Source organism: Plecotus auritus (assembly GCF_963455305.1).
Source record: "Plecotus auritus genome assembly, chromosome: 5".
Lineage (NCBI taxonomy): Eukaryota > Metazoa > Chordata > Mammalia > Chiroptera > Vespertilionidae > Plecotus > Plecotus auritus.
The window spans coordinates 164763917-164784468 of NC_137776.1; the positions used below are offsets into that span (position 1 = coordinate 164763917).

General features: G+C 42.9%; 1 protein-coding gene and 1 pseudogene across 4 annotated transcripts in view; one reads left to right on the forward strand and one right to left on the reverse strand.

Moving 5' to 3' along the window:
* LOC308248694 (U3 small nucleolar RNA-associated protein 14 homolog A-like) overlaps window positions 1-20552 on the reverse strand; it is a 76895-nt gene that overhangs the window by 19435 nt on the left and 36908 nt on the right. Inside the window, exon 1 of one of the 3 annotated variants that reach the window (XM_080668967.1) lies at window positions 9255-9337. The exons of the other annotated variants lie outside the window; for them this stretch is intronic. The gene's annotated coding sequence lies outside the window, so the exon portion shown is untranslated. Of the gene's footprint in view, window positions 1-9254; window positions 9338-20552 lie in introns of those variants that run through there. 3 annotated transcript variants of the gene reach the window in all.
* LOC308248695 (ferritin light chain-like) lies at window positions 9280-10035 on the forward strand (annotated as a pseudogene). The gene is made up of 2 exons: window positions 9280-9761; window positions 9980-10035. The product of its transcript is annotated as a ferritin light chain-like (transcript).

Consider the following 20552-nt stretch of genomic DNA (forward strand, 5'->3'; position numbering starts at 1 on the left):
AGGCTGAGTTCCAATCTAGACTCCCCCTTGCAGAGGTCTGGGGCATGCCATTTAACCCTGCAGCAGCCTTTACTCTGTAAATAAAAGGAATAACAATTATCTCCCCCATGATGACACCATGGAATAAAATGATTAAAAAGCAATTGCTAACAATTGAAATCAAATACATAAGGAGAGCAAATAACTGTGTTCTACTTCCCTGGGGATTTAGATACAATTTTAAAAGAATACCAATCCCTGGATATCCATAAAGTTAGAGGGAGTCATTAGTGAGATGGAAAGAAGAGTGGATTTTCTTGATGGTTTTGCTAATAAGAAAAAGAGTCGATGTGTATTGTTTGTCAAAAAATGATATTTTCAGAAGCATGTGGAAAATTAATCATTAAGACTCTCTTACAGCCCAGACCCACTTACTGTGTTCTCTGTGGCATGTGTACAACAACCTGCAAGATGACATTATGGTGACTACTCAGTGACTCATCAGGGTCATTGCCCCAGGAGATTTAGAATCTGGTGCTTATTCATGTCTTCCCGTCAGTAAGCTTTATTATCTCTTGTGTTTTCCAGTGGCTAATGAGAGGTGATGGTACAACGAATAGTTAAACTTTTTCAGAACCATGTGAAATACTTATTTTGAGAAGAGGGGGAAATTACAGCTCCATCTTTGGCAGAAGGGACGTATTGTGATTTTAACAAATGCTGTGGCTGCTGGTCCTTAAGAGTTCAGGAGCAGATCAACATAATTTGATGAACAAGAATAGATCCAGAGACAAATGGCGGGGGGAGAGGGTTTTAGAGAGCAACCAAAGGACGTGTATGCGTGTATATTAGCATAACCAATGGACAAAGACACTGGGGTGGTGGGGGCTTGCCCAGGGTGGGAATGGCGGGGGGGGGGGGGGGTGGGGTCAACCAGGGAAAAGGAGACATATGTAAAACTTTAGACAATTAAAAAAAAAGAGTTCAGGATCAGTTTAATATGCAAAGTAATTGGCAGACAGTGGGCCTCTGGAGCTGAGATGCTCATCCCACTCCCATCCCCAGGAGCATGCTGCTCATGAGCCAGAGCTCATGCTTTGTGGCTTTGAATTTCTGTGGCCTTGGTTTGGTCCATGAGGACTTTTTCTCTTTCATAATCCTTAACCATAGCAAGATGGGAAAAACCATGGGCGTGCCAAATTGAGCAAGGCTCACCAGGATGTCAGAGGCAGGGAGCCCAGAGCAGATGAACTCCAGGGGACAAGAAAAAGTGCAACCTGTAGGTAACACCAGGAGAGGCGATGCTTAGAAATTTAGACTCGCAATCCTGAGAAGTCTGACAACACATAACCAAGTCTCAGAACCTAGAATGGGGGTCAGATTGAGACTGGTCCCTAGGGAGGGAGAAAGGAGAGAAGGCAGAGGAAGAAAAGAATCAAGGCTGGGTCTCAAACACAAAGAGTACCCAAGAAGCACCGAGGCAAATGCTGCATCCTAGAGACTGGGAATTGGATAACTCCCTCTTGATGCAGCAACCTTCACCTTCATAACATTTTGTTGGACTGAGCAGCATCAAACTCACTCAGCACCCATTCCCATTCAGAGTGGCTGAAAACAGACTTTATAATCGGAAGCTCACTTGCAGCTAGGGCTTGCCATCCAAGTTAAGTTCCACCAATTAATGTGTTCATGCCAGAGTTGAGTGGGGAAGTGAAGTGGAGACCATTCTCCAGGCAAGAAACATCATGAGGACAGACTGTGGCAGCCACCAGATGAACCTCTCTGTTCATCTGTTCCTCCCTGCTCCTGTCCTCTGAAATCCACCCCCATATCCACCCCAGAAACCACGCTTCCCACTGGCTAGGAATTCTCTCATTTTCCTTAATTCTCACAATGAAACAGGTCTTCTTATTATTGGCCCCATTTTGCATTTGAGGACACTGAAGCTTAAAGCAATTAAGTAATTTCCCCAAAATCAAGTAAAGGGCAGGCTCTCCTGCCTGATTTATTGTGCATGTACCATGTGCCACTTGCCAAGCTAAGACCTACACAGAGGCTATTTCACATACTCCTCACTATAAAGGCAATGCCAGGAGCAGGAGGTTTTCAGGGGCGGGCTTGGCTTAGATGGATCTGATTAAGAGAGCTTCATCATTGGATTTCTTTTTGTTTGTTTGTTTATGATATGCTTTTACTGATTTTAGAGAGAGGAAGGGAGAGGGAGAGAGAGAAACACTGATGTGAGGGAGAAACATTGATCAGCTTCCTCCCACATACACCCCAACCAGTGATCAAACCTGCAACCTGGGTATGTGCCTGGACCAGGAATCGAACTGGATGGGATGAGGCTCAACCAGTTGAGCCACACCCTCCAGGGCTGGATTTCTTTTCAATGATGTTCTAATTATCTCTAATAATCAGAATTGCCAGATAGAAAACAGAACAAGAATACAGGTTAAATTTGAATTTGAGATAATGAATAATTATTTAGTGTAAGTATGTCCTAGGCAATATTTGAACACTAGAGGCCCGGAATACACAATTCGTGCACGGGTAGGGTCCCTAGGCCTAGCTGGCAATCAGGGCTGGTTGGGGCCTTCCTTCCCCCGGCTGCTGGCCGGGGCCTTCCTTCGTTCTGCGCCACCCCCTGGTGATCAGCACACATCGAACAGTCAAACTCCCAGTCTGTCAAACTCCCAAGGGGACAATTTGCATATTAGCCTTTTATTATATAGGATACTTAGACTAAAAAATTATGTGTTGCTTATCTGGCAGTTAAATTTACCTGGGTGTCCTATGGTTTTGTTTATCAAGTCTCACAAGTGTAACAATAATTAACAAACCCTCTCAAGAAAACAAAGAATGTTGTCCAAAGCCATATACAAAAAGAATGTTTAAGCATTGCCTAAGATGCAAAGCCAGGGATTTTTTATTTGCTTGTTTGTTTATTTAATATATTTTTATTTATTTCAGAAAGAAAGGGAGAGGGAGAGAGATAGAAACATCAATGATATGAGAGAATCATTGATCGCCGCCTCCTGCACACCCCTCCTGGGGACCAAGCCTGCAACCTGGGCATGTGCCCTGACCAGGAATCGAACCGTGACCTCCTGATTCATAGATCAATGCTCAACCACTGAGCTACACCCAACCATGCAAAGCCAGAAATTTTTATAAGAAAGATAACAATAACAACAATAGCTGATTTACTGAGTACATTTCTACTTGGCAGGCATGTTCGGCCTTTAATGTAGTAACTTACCCTAACCTCTCTAACCTCACAATAAGCCAGTGGGTAGGTACCACTGTTATTTCTGTCCTACATGCAATGAAGGCTGGGAGAAACTTGCTGAGGCCAGACAGCTAGCAAGCTGAAGGACTGGGACTTCAGCCACAGTGGTCAGTTCCTGATACTAGGCGTTTAACCCATTCTTAAACGGTAAGATTCAATTTGCCAAATTATACAGGAAATATTCAACTCAGGTTTACAGAAATGTTACAGATTCCCTCTTCATTTGTTCTTTTCCAGTTACCACCAACCTAGGCCCCATTTTAGTCCCTAATACCCATTTCCCCCTGGCAGCAACCTAACCAGAGCATGTATTTTTAAGCTACAATTTTCTTATTAAAAAGTATTGCATGTTAACCTTTTAAACTTTTGGAATACAAAAAAGAATACAGAAAACTATAGAAAGCATAAAAAAACTTAAAATCACCTTAATTTCTACTTTAATAGTCTTCCTATAAACACATATACTTACTTTTTTTTTTAAATATATTTTATTGATATTTTACAGAGAGGAAGGGAGAGGGATAGAGAGCTAGAAACATCGATGAGAGAGAAACATCGATCAGCTGACTCCGGCACAGCCCCCACTGGGGATGTGCCCGCAACCAAGGTACATGCCCTTGACCGGAATCGAACCCGGGACCCTTCAGTCCACAGGCGGACGCTCTATCCACTGAGCCAAACCGGTTTCGGCACATATACTTACTTTTTAAGACACTGTCTGAATCATACCATACACACTATTTTGTGACTTCAATCAGTAAGATATTATGAACATTTCTTCTTTTTCACAAGTGGTCTTTGAGAATGCTATGGATTGAATTCTGTCCCCACAACATTCATATGTTGAGCCCCTAACCCCGAGTGTGACTGTATGTGGGGGAAGGAAGTAATTAAGGTTAAATGAGGTCATAAAGTGGGGTGCTAATCCAATGGGATTAGTGCCCTTATAAGAAGAGATACCAGAGAGTTGGCTTGCTGCTTACTCCGCCTCCTGACAACACAGCAAGAAGGCAGCTCGCTGCAACCCAGGAAGAAAAACCTCACCAGAAGTCGACCCTGCCAGATCTTGATCTGGGACTTCTAGCCTCCAGAACTGCCACAAAATAAATTTCTATTGTTGAAGCACCCAACCCGTGGTGTTTTATCACGGCAGCCTGAGCTAATATAGAGAGTGTGAGTTGTTTTTTTTTTAACTATTCCATCTGATGGATATACCAACATTTATTCAACACATTCTTTATTGCTAACTTTTCAAATTGCATCACAAGTAACACCTATTACAAGTATCAGAAGTAACCTTTCCTGGCTCGTTACCTTAAGACAGATTACTAGAGGCAGAGCCACTGGTCCGGTGATCCACAGTCCCACTTTGCCCTGGGCTGTCCTGGTTTTTGCACTGAAAGACCCACATCCCAGGAAACCCCTCTGTTCTGGCAAACCAGGGCAGCTGGTCACAACATCCCGGGTCAGAGGCAATGCACTTCCCAAGGCCTTCTTACACACACTGCTGATCACCCACCGGACATGTGCTATTTCCACACCCACCATGAGTTTCCCTTCCAGGTACAGTACCTCATCTGTAATTTACATGAACTTGCTTCAGCATAGATAGTGAGAAATATGAGGTGTAAATTAAAATATTCCCTAGAAATGGTTCATTAATATGTGAAGTGCCCTAATCAGGAATACACATTCCAGAGGTGGCTGGTTAGCATTTGAAAGACCCTAATCAGGAGCCCCCACTCTACTCCAGTGCTTGCACAAGCACTGTGACAAGTGCTTGCCTTAAATAACCACTACCTGAAGCTGCAGACTGATCTTGTTAATTAGCACAAAGGGTACTAGCAATAATGATTCACTGGTGAAATGTGAGCTATTCCGGAACCACTCTGACTTGAATTAACGGAATATTTTTTAAAAATCTGGTATCAAAACCAGCAACCTAACACCTTTGGACTAATACTTGAGGTGAAGAATTTCATTTAATCCTTTCAGCCCTACATTTATCAGAGGTTTGAAAATGTGTGTGTGTGTTTTGGGCAATCACGATGACGAGAGGATAGTGGTTGAGGGAGGATGGTAGCAGATTTCAGCACCCAGGTCCAGGATTGATAAATACCCTACAATGCCTTGGAAAGTCCAGCACCCAAAATGCCAGGATGCCAAAGAAGTTTAGCCAATGATCAGGACCCTGTGGCATTTTTGCCTCAAAGTGAGCCTTCTGGCTTGGAGAACCCTAAGAGCAAAGGGTCTGCACTTCAAAACAGATCCACAGTCTTTGTGTCTGTTTACTGTTATTGTGTTTGGCTTTGTTTGTTTGTTATTTTGTTGTTAATGTGGCTGAATTTGGTTCAGGACTTGCATTGTAAAACATCACCCAGAAGTGAGGTTTTGAGAAAGGAGACCAGTTGCCCTCACCCACCTTTAATCATTGGAAAGCATGAATATTCAACAAAAAGAAGCTGATCCTTCTGAACAGGCAAATCACCTGGGTCAGGCCACAACAATGGGTATCTTTTAAATTTGCTTTATCATGTTAATATCCCTTTCAGTGCTATTAAATAAAAATAAAGAAATGCAGTGAAACCAAAGCTAGTAAATTCCTGTTTTATTTAAAATGCGTAAACCAAAATTGTCCGATGCTACTGTTTGCTGAAAAACATGCCTGACAAGTGTGACAGTGTGTACATGCACATTCGATACTCGAAGAGGCAGGCTGAAACTCAGCAGCAATGCCACTGCCGGTGGGGAAGAGAAACTCAAAGAGAGGCCTCTCCTTTTCCTCCCTCCTCCTTCCCTCCCCCCACCCCATTACCAGAGAGGCTTGTGTGGTAGAGGGCAGGTGCCCACAGCACAGGATCTCAAACTCCATAGGACATCAGAATCCCCTGGAGGGTCCTTAAAATGCAGATCACTGGGCCCCACTGCCAGAGTTTCTGATTCAGGAGGGCTGAGGTGGAGCCTGAGAATTTGCATTGTTAACAGGTTCCCAGATGCTCCTGGGTCTGGAAGTACACTTTGAGAACCACTGCTCTGGTTCTCAACCTTGACTACACCTTAGAATTACTTGGGGAGATTTTAAAAGGACGAAGACTTGACCTTACTAACCTAATCATAGGAGTAATATTCCAACCTATTCGTTGATCCCACTTAGATTGGGGGTGGAGGTAGATTACATGGGATATGTCCACAAGGGGGCAGGAATCTTGGCAGGCATCTGCCTACCATACCAAGGAACCTAACTCTGACTATAAGTTCGTTCATGGTGATCTCTGACTTAAAAGGTACCAATACTGTTCAGCTATCATTTTCTACCACAATGAGCCTGAGATTTGCGCATAATTAGACTACGTCCAGTCAGTTCATAACACTAGGATAGGAAACCAAAGGGGCAGACCTGCCGGACAACTTCTGAGCGCCATCCAAACCATCTGGGTGAATCAGTCCCCTTTTTCAGTAACAAAGACGTTCGTAAGCCTCTACAACCAAGACAGGTGGAGCTTGATACCCAGAAAAGTAAAAAGAAGCCCATTTGCTCAATGATCTGTTCACCAAATTTGAACTACTTGTTCAATTACCTATTCCTAAATTATACCAACTTTACCCACTTATTAAAATTTATCCTAAAGAATATTCTGCTTAAATATATTAAACAATTTTAATATATTCTGTTCTATAAAGAAATTACTAACATTTTCCTCTTTCTATGAGAAGCAAAGAATACTTGCTAAGTGAGCAAATGAAAGATATTTCCATTATCTATACTTTTGAGCACCTCCTGCCTCAGGAGTCCAATTTAAATTATCCCCTCAGAAGAAAGTATCAGAACAGTTAGGGACCTGGGATTCACACCCAACTGAAATATTTCTATGAACTACAACAGGTTGATATGCACCCTAAGGAGGTGTTTTTACAACCGCAATTATCCTTTAATTTATATGAATCTTCCCATTATTTTTTAATGTATTTTTATTGATTTCAGAGAGGAAGGGAGAGGGAGAGAGATTGAAACATCAATGAGAATCATTGATCGGCTGCCTCCTGCTCGCCCCCTACTGGGGATCAAGCCCACAACTCAGGCATGTGCCCTTGACCATAATCAAACCTGGGACCCTTCAGTCCACAGGCCAACACTCTATCCACTGAGCCAAACCAGCTAGGGCTCTTCCCATTATTTTTTAAAGCTTTTACTCAAATTATCAGGATTATCCAGTCATTCATTTGTTGAATAAGTATATATATATATATATATATATATATATATATATATATATACTTTTTATATTTTTTATTGATATTTTACAGAGAGGAAGGGAGAGGGATAGAGAGCTAGAAACATCGATGAGAGAGAAACATCGATCAGCTGCCTCCTGCACACCTCCCACTGGGGATGTGCCCGCAACCAAGGTACATGCCCTTGACCAGAATCGAACCCGGGACCCTTCAGTCCCAGGCCGACGCTCTATCCACTGAGCCAAACCGGTTTCGGCTGAATAAGTATATTTTGAGTACCAATTATATGCCAGGTGCTCAATATGGAAAAACAACAGTAGACCGCAGAAATTTCCTCCTTTATGGCATTTTCAGTATAGCAGAGACATGGATAGTCAACAAATAACCCCAAATTAATACATAATTGCAAATTCTGATGATTAATAGGAAGGGAAAGTATAAGAGAAAAATAAAACCATGTGGTTGTGATAATTAAAGAATGGAAATCATGAGTTCAGACATTTTCTCTTTCCTTCTACCTCTACAAAGGAAATGAAGTCACTGTTTTGAAGACATATCTGTACTCTCATGTTCACTGAAGCATTATTCATCATAGCCAAGACGTGGAAACAACCTGAGTGTCCATCAATGGGTGAATGGATAAAGAAAATGTGATACAAATATTATTCAGCTATAAAAAATAAAATCCTGACATGCCTGGTGTGCTCAGTGGTTAGAGCGACAGCTGTGCACCAAAGGGTCGACAGTTTGATTCCCAGTCAAGGTGCTCAGTTGCAGGTTTGATCCACACATGCAGGAGGCAACCAATCGATGTGTTTCTCTCACATCAGTGCTTCTTTCTCTCTACCTACCTTCCACTCTCTCTAAAAATCAATGGAAAAAATATCGTCTGATGAGGACTAACAAAAAAATAAATAAAATAAGAAATAGGTGGGTGAGCCTTAAAAAAAAAAAGAAAAAAAATTCTGTCATTTGCAAACATGGATGGACCTTGTACTAAGTGAAATAAGTCAGGCAGAGAAAGACAAATACTGCATGATATACTTATATATGGAATTAAAAAAAAGCTGTATTTAGAGAATCAGAGAGCAAAGTGATGGTTGCCAAGGGCTGGGGGATGGTTGAAATGGGAAGATGTTGGTCAAAGGGCACAATCTTCCAGTTATGAGTAAATTCTGGGGATCTAATGTATAGCATGGTGATGATAGTTAACAATATTGCATTATATGCTTCAAAGTTGCTAAGAGAGATCTTACATGTTCTCACCACTCACACAAAAATGTAATTATGTGAGTGATGGATATGTTAAGTGACCTTACTGTGGTAATCATTTTGCAATACATATGTGTATCAAATCATCACACTGTATACCTTAAACTTACCCAATGTTATTTGTCAATTATATCTCAATAAAGTTGGGGGGGGAGGGAAGAAGCACCTACCTTCCTGAGATATGCAAAGAACAATTAGGAATGTGCCCACCTATCTGAGGGATAAGGGATCTACTTAATCAAGTTTATTTCAGGAATAAAAAAAACCAGGTCAGCTGCGTGACTATAAGCTTCCACTCGCCTCATTTCAACTAGAAAAACTAGAGCCCCGGCAGTGCCCTCTTGCTTCAACAGTGTTTGGATGGAACAGACCCAGGGACGCCCCTTCTTCCAGCCTCCAGTCACTCTCCTGTATCTTATCCAGTCACTACCTTCAGAACCTCCTCCGAGACCAACCAACACACCGGGTTTTTTTCTACCTTAACTCCTTGTTGCCGAACAACCATGAGCTCCCAAATTCGTCAGAATTATTCCACCGAGGTGGAGGCTGTGGTCAACGGCCTGGCCAACCTGCATCTGCAGGCCTCGCACACCTACCTCTCTCTGAGCTTCTATTTCAACCATGAGATGTGGCTCTTGAGGGCGTGGGCTGCTGCTTCTGCGAGTGGGCGGAGAATAAGCGCGAGGGCACTGAGCATTTCTTAAAGATGCAAAACCAGCGCGGTGGCTGCATTCTCTTCCAGGACGTGCTAAAGCCTCCCCAGAGGAGTGGGCAAAACTCAGGATGCCATGGACCACCCTGGCCTTGGAGAGGAACCTGAACCAGGCTCTTTTGGAGCCGCGGGCCCTGGGTTCTACCTGTGCAGAACCTCATCTCTGTGACTTCCTGGAGAACCACTTCCTAGGTGAGGAGGTGAAACTCATCAAGAAAATGGGCGACCTCCTGACTAATATCCGCAGGCTGGCCTGCCCCCAGGCTGGGCTAGGCGAGTATCTCTCTCTCTCTTTTTAAAATATTTTTATTGATTTCAGAGAGGAAGGAGAGGGAGAGAGAGATAGATACAGCAATGATGACAGAGAATCATTGATTGGCTGCCTCCTGCACACCCCACACTGGGGATCGAGCCCACAACCCAGGGATGTACCCTGACTGGGAATCGAACTGTTGACCTCCTGGTTTGTAGGTCGATGCTCAACCATTGAGCCATGGCTGGGCTGGGCGAGTATCTCTTAGAAAGACTCACCCTCAAGCATGACTAGGAGCCTTTGGAGCCCAGAGGCCTTTGAGGCCCCTCTACATCCCCTGGTGTCTGGCTTTTACCTGAGCCTCTTCCGAAAACTACTAGCCATTCTTTAACGACCCTGAAGCTCTCTCACATGCACTGGATCAAATGAAACAATAAAGCTTTTTGCAGCAAAAAAAAAAAAAAAAAAAAAAGGAAAGAAAAGCTAGAGCCCCACCAACTCAGTCTCTCTCCTGATATTACTTGCCCCATCAATCTCTGTTGTAAAGTCAGCTAAATAAGAAGTGCTAAAATCCTTATAAATAAAAAAGTAGGGAAATCTACTCTGATTATATTTAATGCCCATTAAAACTGTGTATGAAAATCGAGAATTCCTCATGTTTAAATATTTACCAAACACAGATAAATCCTAGGTCTGAAATAGAACAGTATAATTTAGTTCAATTTCATTCACTCTAAAATAAGGATTCTCCACTGTAATTATCCAGGTAAAGTCAGTTACTCTCTAAAACCTTCCTTGATTCCCCCAGGCATAGTTATTAATAGTTATGTCCTTCCCAGTGCTCCCACAAGACTTCCATTACAGCTCTTTCCAGCACTGTACCATAAATATCCTGAGGTCTTTGAAATTACTTTTCCAGCTCTTACTCAGCTGAGGCCCATGAGAACAGCTTGGTCCTATACATTTGGGTAGCCTTCATACCCAGCAGAGTGCCAAGTTCACAATAATAAGACTCAATGAAAGTTTGAGTAAATAAATAAGGGTCTCACATACACCAAATCTTATAACAAATGGAGGAGGGTGACATTTAACCTCCACTTGGGCCCTGAAGGAGGAAATGGCCATGCAGAGATCTAGCATTCAAGCGAGAACTGCAAGTGCCAAGGTTTTCAGGGGAGGAAAAAAGATACAGAAAGAAGGCTACTGGGGAGAATTAAAGAGAGGGGAGAAGATGAGGAGAGGAGAGCAAGCAGAAAGTGAGTGAAGGCACATTCCAAGGGAGGAAACAGCATGCTCTAGAGAAAGGGAGGAAATGTTCAGGAAGCGGCTGTTGGTGAAACAGGCTGGAGCAGAAAGAATGCAACAGGAAAGAACAATAGGCAGAGAGCCTTTAAGGCCACCCTCACAGGCTCATGCTTGTTCAGTGAGCCCTGGGGGCTTTTGACATGGCCGCCAGACCTGAACTTTAGAAAGCCTGTGGTGTGGGGGTTGAACTGAAAAGGATGGAGGGAGAACCCCAAGACAAGGAACCAGGAGGGAGGCTATTGAAATGACCTAATGAGTGGTCACAAGGCTCCTCAGGCAGAGGCTGGGTGGGAAGGAGGGGAGAAGCACAGAGATGAAAGTGCACATTTTTCAAAAACAGCATTAAAGACAGTCAAAACTATGGCTCAAAACAAATAGTTCTCTTTTGGAGCAGAGGCAGCAATGGGCCTACGCTGCTTTCATTTAAACCAATGCTTGTTAGGTGGCAAGGACAGCGGCGGGCCAGTAGTACTTTGCCCCTTATCTCTAGATCCAGGCCATTTCATTCCTCTGCCCAGAGTCTGAATAATGAATGTTCTATTCCTCCAAAGAAAACAGCGCCACTGAATGAGGTGAAAATATCAGAAATAGAACGGTTTGATTTTTATGGACAGAGTTTCAGACAATAGATTAGAATTCATCTATTTCTTTCCCTGTTAACCCATCAGCCCAACTACCTGACCTTGAAAAGTCATTTTCTTCCTCTTTTCAGTACAATTTTAAAAGTCGAAGTGTTTTTAGAATGGGAAAGAAAAACCTAGGAAGGAGGCTTGTAGCAAAGAAAGAGTAATCGATCTGTTAAAAGAACCAGTGTTCTCCTGAAAAGACTGAAGGGGAATAGCTGAAGCCCACTCCGTGAGGATTACGAATTATGCAGTGATGGGAAGGGAATTAATATATGGGCACCTGTTACTCTTCAAGTACTGAACTTGGTGCTATGGATTTAACAATGAACAAGATAAGACAATCCCTGCCTTCGGGGTGCTCACAGACATACAGAAAAAATCCCATACAGCGTGATGGGAGCAACAATATGAATGGCAGAAGTTTGGGGAGCCACAGAAGGTTCCCAGAGGCTTGAGTAAATAGGCATCATCCAAGGAAGAATACATCAGTACTCAGAAATCAGTATCTCTCAAGCTTCCACATCATGCTTCCTGATTTCAAACTATATTACAAAGCTATAGTAACCAAAACAGTATGGTACTGGCATACAAATAGGCACACAGACCAATGAAACAGATTCAGAGCCCAGAAATAAACCTTCATATATACGATCAACTAATATTTGACAATGGAGCCAAGAATATTCAATGGGGAAAGGATAGTCTCTTCAATAAATGGTGTTGGGAAAACTAGATAATCATTTGAAGAAGAATGAAACTGGGACCCTATTTTACACCACTCACAAAAGTTAATTTGAAGTGGATTAAAGACTTAAACCTAAGATCTGATACCATAAAACTCCTCAAAGAAAAATACGGTAAGAATTCCTTGACAATGATTTTGGCAATATTTTTTTTAGATTTGATTCCAAGACCAAAGGCAACAAAAAAGCAAAAACAAACAAGTGGGACTACATCAAACTGAAAAGGAAACCACACTCAAAAGTGCTGTTCTAAAATGGGGGAAACTGTCTTGAGAAGATGTGCATCCTCTTATTTATGTAGATGTTCAAACTCAAGTGGGGTGAGCATTGGACAGGGGTGTGGCAGAGGGGCTCAAAATAGCTGACATGTGAATGGATGACTTAAAGCTTCTTGTCAAGCCTGACATTCTGTGACTCTACACTGAAGGTATGTGTGAGGCTTGCTCCAATGCTCTCTCTATCCCTACAGAGCTCCCTGCCCAGGGTGTATATATTAAGAAATGGCAGGCAGCACCATAAAAAACCAGGACTTGAGGAATGCAATCAGATTGCAATTTTATTTGTGTCTCCCACTTTCCCTTCAAACTGCATTCAGTGAGATAAAACTCAGGCAATCTCATGATTTTCTGACCACTCTCTGATCAAAAGTCTGATGGCCATTTTAAGCTGCAAATAGTATCAATCCAGTGATTAAAAAGTCCAGTTTCCTGTAATAATAATCAAAGCTGCCAATTCCTTTGAAGACAAGACTTTCCCTTTCTTCCCCAGGAGGGCAGGGGCTGGAAGAAGGGGGAAGGAGTGTGGTAGCTTGTCAAGGTCAGTCTTTGATGCCCTCAGGGCTGGGGAAAGGCAGGATCAGGTGGACACAGTTGATAGGAAAGGTAAAAATAGCAGAAACATTTTATCTATCAGGTTGGGAAGGTGTTTTGTTTGTTTTTTTGGGGGGAAGGCATTAACATTGTTTTCTGGGGCAGTTCACAGATAGCTCTCACAGGCCATGACCTTGACCCAGACGAAAGCCTGCTGGTCTAGTATTACTCACTCTCTCCTCTGCCCTTGGGAATCCAGAAATACAACTTTGGCTTATCTTTTATTGAGGCCACTTCTTCCACCTTAATAATTCTACTGGGAATGAAGGCCAATCTCCAAGCAGAAACAATTCTCCTTTGTTTGCTGCCCCATCAACTAAATAGCACAGGTTTCACCCTCTGATATGCTGGTTGGGGCAGTAGTGTGGTGTCAGACAACAGCAGGTCTGTGTGTTCCCTTAAACTCCTTCATTTGACAAGGTGAAGGAGAAGCTCCCCTCAACCTTCCTCCTTAGATAGGGAAGGAGGACTCCCAGCACAGCCACACTCTCTCCAAAGAAATTCTCATCAAGTTTCCCTAACTCTCCATTCTCTCCACCTTATTATAATCTTGATATCGTTTGGGGTCTGGTGAGCTGTGCTTTTCAACTTATCTTCTCTGTAACTTCTGCATATGGCCTAGAATCTCCTTTAGAATGTATGTTGTTGCATTAATAGAAACCTCCCCTATAACACCCTGTTTAATTTTCAGTGACCAGGTAGGAAAGAAATGACAGAATTTATTAATAGCAATGTAAGTGCTTGATGCTCCAATGCAAAGCCCCTGTAAGACAATAAAGAATTCAGAGGAGGCCTGAAGCACCTTGCTTCCTATTCACTGAATCTCTTCCTCTTCCGCTCCCCAAACACAGGGGTGGATGTTATCATCGCAGTGCAAGAAAGACCAAGGTGAAGCAGCACCCCACAATGACCCGAGGAAGTGGAGCAAATCAAACCACTAAAAGACTACACTGATCCCAAACCTGGTGCTGAGTATTCCAGGCATCTTCCTGTGGGATGAGGACAGTAGACAAGGTCAGGTTGTCATCTGGCAGAAATGAAAGCTGACTGGAGATGGCCAAGTCGCCCTGATATAGGAGAGAAAGACCCCAGTCTTTCAACCAATCTTAGGACCAGAAGTGGAAGAGGAACAGGTAAGAGAACCCACCAGGCATAGATTCAAGAAGTGAAAGAGAAAGAGGATGGCTTGGTTCCTGCCACTGAATAATTCAAAGCTTCCCAACTGGCCAAGTTGTGTGCCAAGAATGGGCTACAGGTGTGCAACAAGACCTCAAACCCCCAAGCCTTTGCGGCTGCTGGAGATCCCAAACTGGTCACCTCTGGCCATAAGCAGCCTTATTTCGGGTTCTGCAGAGGGTGTCCAAGATGACTGAGATCTGTTGGGACATCCCACAGTCTCTGCAGGCAGGAGTATAACAAGCACCACTGAACACTGCTCCGGCCTCCACATGCTGGGCAGAGCCAAGGAGAACAGCCAGCCACGCTGGCAGCTGAACATGGAGCCCTTCCACCTGAACAGCCAGCCATGCTGGCAGCTGAACATGGAGCCCAGACTGCCCAGCAAGGACAAGTGGTCCATGGGTCCTCCAGAGGAGCACATTGCAGACACAGCCCAAGGTGCCACCTGGCTTTGTTAAAGGGGCAGCAGGAAGGCTGAGCTCCTGGTGATGGCCTTCTCACTGGGGATTTCCGCCTGTTAGTAATGGATGTGTCCTTTCAATGGTGACTGCTCTAATGATATGTGACAGTTTGCACATTAGTCACCTTAATGTTTTTAAATGCTAGATATAAAAAAATTCAATTAGATTTGAAAAATATTTGCATTATCACAAGAAATTTCAACAGTAAATTTATCAATAAAAGAAAAGGATGAGCTGCTATAGCCTCCAAATATAACTGCAACTAGTATGAATTTTGGAACAGTTGTAAAACAATGGTTTAAATATGGTTTAATGTAAAGTTACTCACTGGTGGCGAATGTCCAAAATTTGAAGAGATCATAATTGACATCTTTTGATAAGGACTGAGTACAGCCATTTCAAGCACCAAGCTTGATTTTTTTAATAAGTTACATTTTCAGAAGCACACTCATTTTTTTCATTTAAAATATTGACTCTATTTGGGTGTTTTACTAGTATGCAAACCTAATATATTTCTCAAATTTTAATTTCCCTTGTATTTACATGATGCAAAAAAAAAATGATTTTTTTTTCACTCTATCTCTTTTTTTCATAGATGCCCCAGAAGTCCTTCAGGTACCTATAATGTGCTGTAAGAACATTCTAATTTTCTGTATGAGCCATGACACAGCGGTAATCCTCTGCATCTGAGCATATGGTGTAACAATCAGCTTAGGTAAGGGCTCCTTCCAGCACTATCTTGAGCTGGGTAAGAAAGCTTAGGGAAATTTTACTTGGAGGAAATCTCATCAATGTGCATATTTTTAAGTTTGCATACTCCATCAAGAACATATCCATTGTGCATATTGTGTCAAGGATGTTTCCTAAAATATCTGATCCTCAATTATGGATCTCACTCTCAAGATTCTTGCAAGAATTCCATCTTGGGAGGACTGTGTGTGGATACTTCGAGCCTCAGGCTCTGCCCTCCAGTGGGAAGACACAGAACAATCTGGGGGCCCTGCACTCTCCCAGGTGTTGATATGACCAAACCACATTTTCTAATCTGGGCATTTGGCCACTTTAAAAAAACAAAAACAAGTTAATCTAATTTTAGCATACTCTTTGGCTAAGTTCACTAATTTATCTTTTAAAATACATTCTCTACTAACTCCTTTAACTTATTTCCAATGTTTTATCTTTTTCCTCCTAGTCCCACCTCATTGTGGAATGGTAGATGGGAGGTACTCAGAGATTTTCACAAAAGGCATCACATAGATGACCCAGGTCAGAGGCACTGTAGTCAGGCTCAGTCCTCAGGAAGCCTTGCTGAGGGTCTCGTAGTCCAACTGCTCGGTGCCAGGCGCTCACACATGTTACTGCTAGTCATTACTCTGACCCTCTAATACAGGTATTAGCAGATCTAGCTTACAGATAAGGACACTGAGGCTCAAAGAGATTTAGCAATTGCCCAAGGACACGTCTCTAGTGATGGGTATGCCAGGAGTTTCAGTCAAATCTGTCTGTGAACCTGTGCTCTTTCTATTCATACAGTGCTTCTCAAACTTTAACATGCTTATGTCTTAAAAGGCAGATTCCGATTTAATAGGTTTGGGGTGGGGCCCGAGAGTCTGCATTTCTAACAAGCTCCTGAGTGAGGCAGTTGCTGCTCCCCAGACCACACTCGAGTGAAAATGTGCACAAGGCCTTGGCCAGGCCCCTCCGGGTACACTGGCATCCAGGAGGCGGCCCAGAGAGAGCTGTCGGGGTTATCATTTATGCTCATTTCGTTTGCTTTCGCTGACTGGCTTTTAATCAGGGTTCCAATAGATGGCTAGCAAGAGCTAATTACAATCCCAACTAATACACTGTGTCAGTTGTTATTCATTAACAAATTATGTTCCTGACAAACTGCTCTAGTGTGGTACCCTAAGTACTGTAATTAAAATCTTAGAAAGTTGCATGTGGGCCTAATTGATTTCCTTAATGTATTACTCAGACTAAACATGCCATTATTTTGTGTCTTGATGTTTATGAAGGGGCAAACTGCTGCTGCCACCCGGGCAGCAGAGGGACAGCCTCTGGGTGAGCGGGGGAGCTTGCCAGCTCTGGGGGGCCTGCTCACTTCCCCAGCAGTGCCACATGAACAACGTTCAAATGACAGTGGTGGCTGCTCTCCACCAGAAATATTCACACAGAAAGGGACGGAGGTTAACTGGATTTGTGTTCATAATTTGTGCATCCTCCTTGGATTTTCAAACTTCGGGAATGCTATGATGACTCTCTAGTACCCATGGAGAAGCGGAGAGACACTTCCCCAGGAAGTCATGGCCCCATGGCCCAGAGACTCTCCCTTTCGGCACCAAGAACCAGAGAGCAGAAAGAGAGGGCGAACTGGGGACAATGTCTACGCTTTATCTGAAGTCGTGTGTGATGCAGACAAGTCCAAGTGTATTTGGCAAATCTGGAATAATAGGGACAGCCAATACCTATACTGAAAGCCAATGAATTAGACTGTATGTAGTCATTCCTTCATGTGCTCGATAGCCTCTTAATGAGTACCTAGGATGGGCAAGGCCTGGGTGAGGCAGTGCTTGATGTAAACGAACAAAAAACATGCAAAATAAGCACAATCATAACAGCAAAAAACATGTATTACATGCCAGGCACTATTTTAGAAACCTTAAACATATTAATTCCTGCTCAGTTCCTATGAAATAGGTACTCTTATTATTCCTGTTTTACAATTGAGAAAACGGAGACAACAGAGAAGGTATGGGACTTGCCTAAGGTTGCACAACCAGGATTTAGATCCAAGCAGCGTGGCTCTGACACCTTACTTAAACCACTGTGCTATCCTGCCTCTCTTAAGTATAATAATGATAGCTAATGAGGACTTAGCATGTTCTTATGAGTAATTCTATACTCACAAAGCCCTAATAATGTAGGTACTGTCATTATCCCCATTTCACATTGAGGAAACTGAGGCTCAGAGAGGTTGTTTAACTGCCCCAAGGTCTCATGGTTGTAAGTGGCAGGGTCATTATTTGAGCCGAGGCCCTGAACTTCTATTTTTAACCTCCATGCTTCTTAGATAGAACTAGCAGAGATCTGAGAAATCATATAGGGATGTGGGGCCTGCACAGGTCAACCAATGTAAATAATTAAACTCCAGGTGAGCTTGCTCCATATTTCGAACAGATGGAGAGGAAGGTCCAGGTAAAATGTGCAGAGCTGGGACATGAAGGCAGACAGTCTGATGCCCAAGGCTGCCCCTGACCTCCGTATCATCATGCCTCTTGTACACCCACAGTTCTCCGAGGCCATTTCCCTGCCCTCTGCCCTACTCACCCTCACTCAGGCTCCAACACAACAGGATGGACCGCAGTGTCTAAGGACATACTTAACGGCTTAGTAATACGTTCCATTATTCACTATGCATTCCATGTTGAAGAAACTGAAATGTGATTAATTCTGGAACTTCCCTTTCATTTTTTATGAGGGCACACATCAAAAAATGCAAATTATAGGCTGGCCGGCATGGCTCAGTGGTTGAGCATTGACCTATGAACCAGGAGGTCATGGTTTGACTCCTGGTCAGGGCACTCCGGGTGGCAAGCTTGATCCCCAGTGGGGGACGTGCAGGAGGCAGCTGATCAATGGTTCTCTCTCTCCCTCTCCGAAATCAATAAAATACATTTTTGAAATGCAAATTATAAAAGGCAGACATTTCTCACATTTTTCTGATTTTTAAAAAATAAAGTGTCAGTTGTGCGGTCTTTTGGAAAAATTGGGCTATTGTCTTTGCTGGAACAGGAGATGGGGCTTTTCAACAGTTTACATCTCATGCTGTACGGCCACACTCAATGAGAACGCCCATTACCCGCTGGCTGCCCTATGCATGATGGGCCTCCCTGGTGTTTTCAAGCTCTCCTCTTGGTTCCCGAACCACAACTTGATATGACTCATCTCCACTAGCCTGAGTCACTTCCTATGTCGCCGGTTCACCAGCTCCCTCATTACAAACTCCACTATTTCTGCTTCTCTCAAACTAGTGCCTTTGTGTACCCCTGACATAGGCCTCCAGATCATTCTACCCTGAGACTTCTGCCACAGGCATCACAAATTCCCTTCCTCCAGTTTCTGGGAATGAGCTACCCACCATCCTTGGTGAGCTCCCTCATGCAAGAATAAACTCTTTCATGTATTCACAACTGTAAACCTACTTTTGCCTCACCCTGTGTAAAGCAAGTGCCTACCCATTGTCCTTGGCAACTGCAATGAAGTCACCATAAACCTGAATGATGTTGCAGATTAAGATGCCAAGTGTCCTGCCCATTGATGTAAGTGGGACATGTTCAGCCAGAACCATGCCCAGAAGCACTTGCCTACATGGGAATCTACAGTAGGACCACTGATATCTAAGGGGTATTTAAAGAGTAAATAATACCAGCCTTTTGAAATGTATTTTCAACTACTTGAGTTTGTTCACAACTTTCTTGGTACACATTTTTTTTAAAAAAGACATTTTAGAGAATATTTCATAATTTACATGATATTCTAGTAAACACATGCCAGAAATATCTAACACAAATAAAAGTTTCCTGAAACAATACTTATCCTTATTACATATAATGCTGATATTTCTATATATCCTATATCATTGTTTTAATATTGGTCATGTCCCACTGAATTCATATTATGACCTGTTAATGGGTCATCATTTGCAGTCTGAAAAACATCCAACTATTGTGATTGCTTTATCTGGGTCCAGGAGTCAATCTGTGGCATCCAAGAGATTTGTGGCCTTCGGCTTGAAGTTCAGGGACTTATAATAATGTTAGCAGTTGACTTTAAAAGTTTCCAAAATAGACTGTGAGATATTATAGACGTGCTAGGTAGTTTCAGCTTTAACTCTGGGGGCACCTGGGGTGATCAGGGGGCACCCTCATCTGCAGTTCATCCTCCGCTGCTTCTGCCGTCTGTATCTCAGCCAATTGTCCAAGCTTTGCCAATTTGCACTCAGAATGTCAAAAATAAGTTTTTATGGTGGAAAGTGATGTCCTGTTGATCAGCAAAAAATGTCAGAAATGGGCTCCTATTAGTGAAATTAAAAGTATTCTTTGTCAAATATAAAAAGAACACTCATAATGAAGATGTTTCTAAGACTACTTAAAAAAGTATTTTTAATATGTGAACTGGCTAAGGTATCTCTACCCTTGTATAATTAGGGTGTCAAAATCCAGAGAACTGGGCAGCCAACAGCCCCAGGGAGACTTGATTGTTGCTAAAAGGCTCCACATGCACCCCCAGCATATGACCATTGATGTGAACTATCCTTGTCTGATAGTGACAGAAAGGATCCTGCCTCTGTATTCTTGGCTTTTGTCTCCAGTGAACCATCCAAAAGGCCAGAGGCTGTGACTTCATCAAGCTTCCAGAATAGTGAGCTGTTTTGTGCCTGCTTGCTAGTGAATGAGTGTTCAGCACATGTTTGCTGCGTGGCAGAATCTGCTCTGAGACTGGCTTTCATTATAACATGGTAGGGAGGTTATGTGGAAGTGTCCAACTATCACCCACCTCAAATATCCTTGGGGCGACTAGTGTTATCTTTTAAAAAAACCTCTAAGGGCTGTGATTACCAAACGG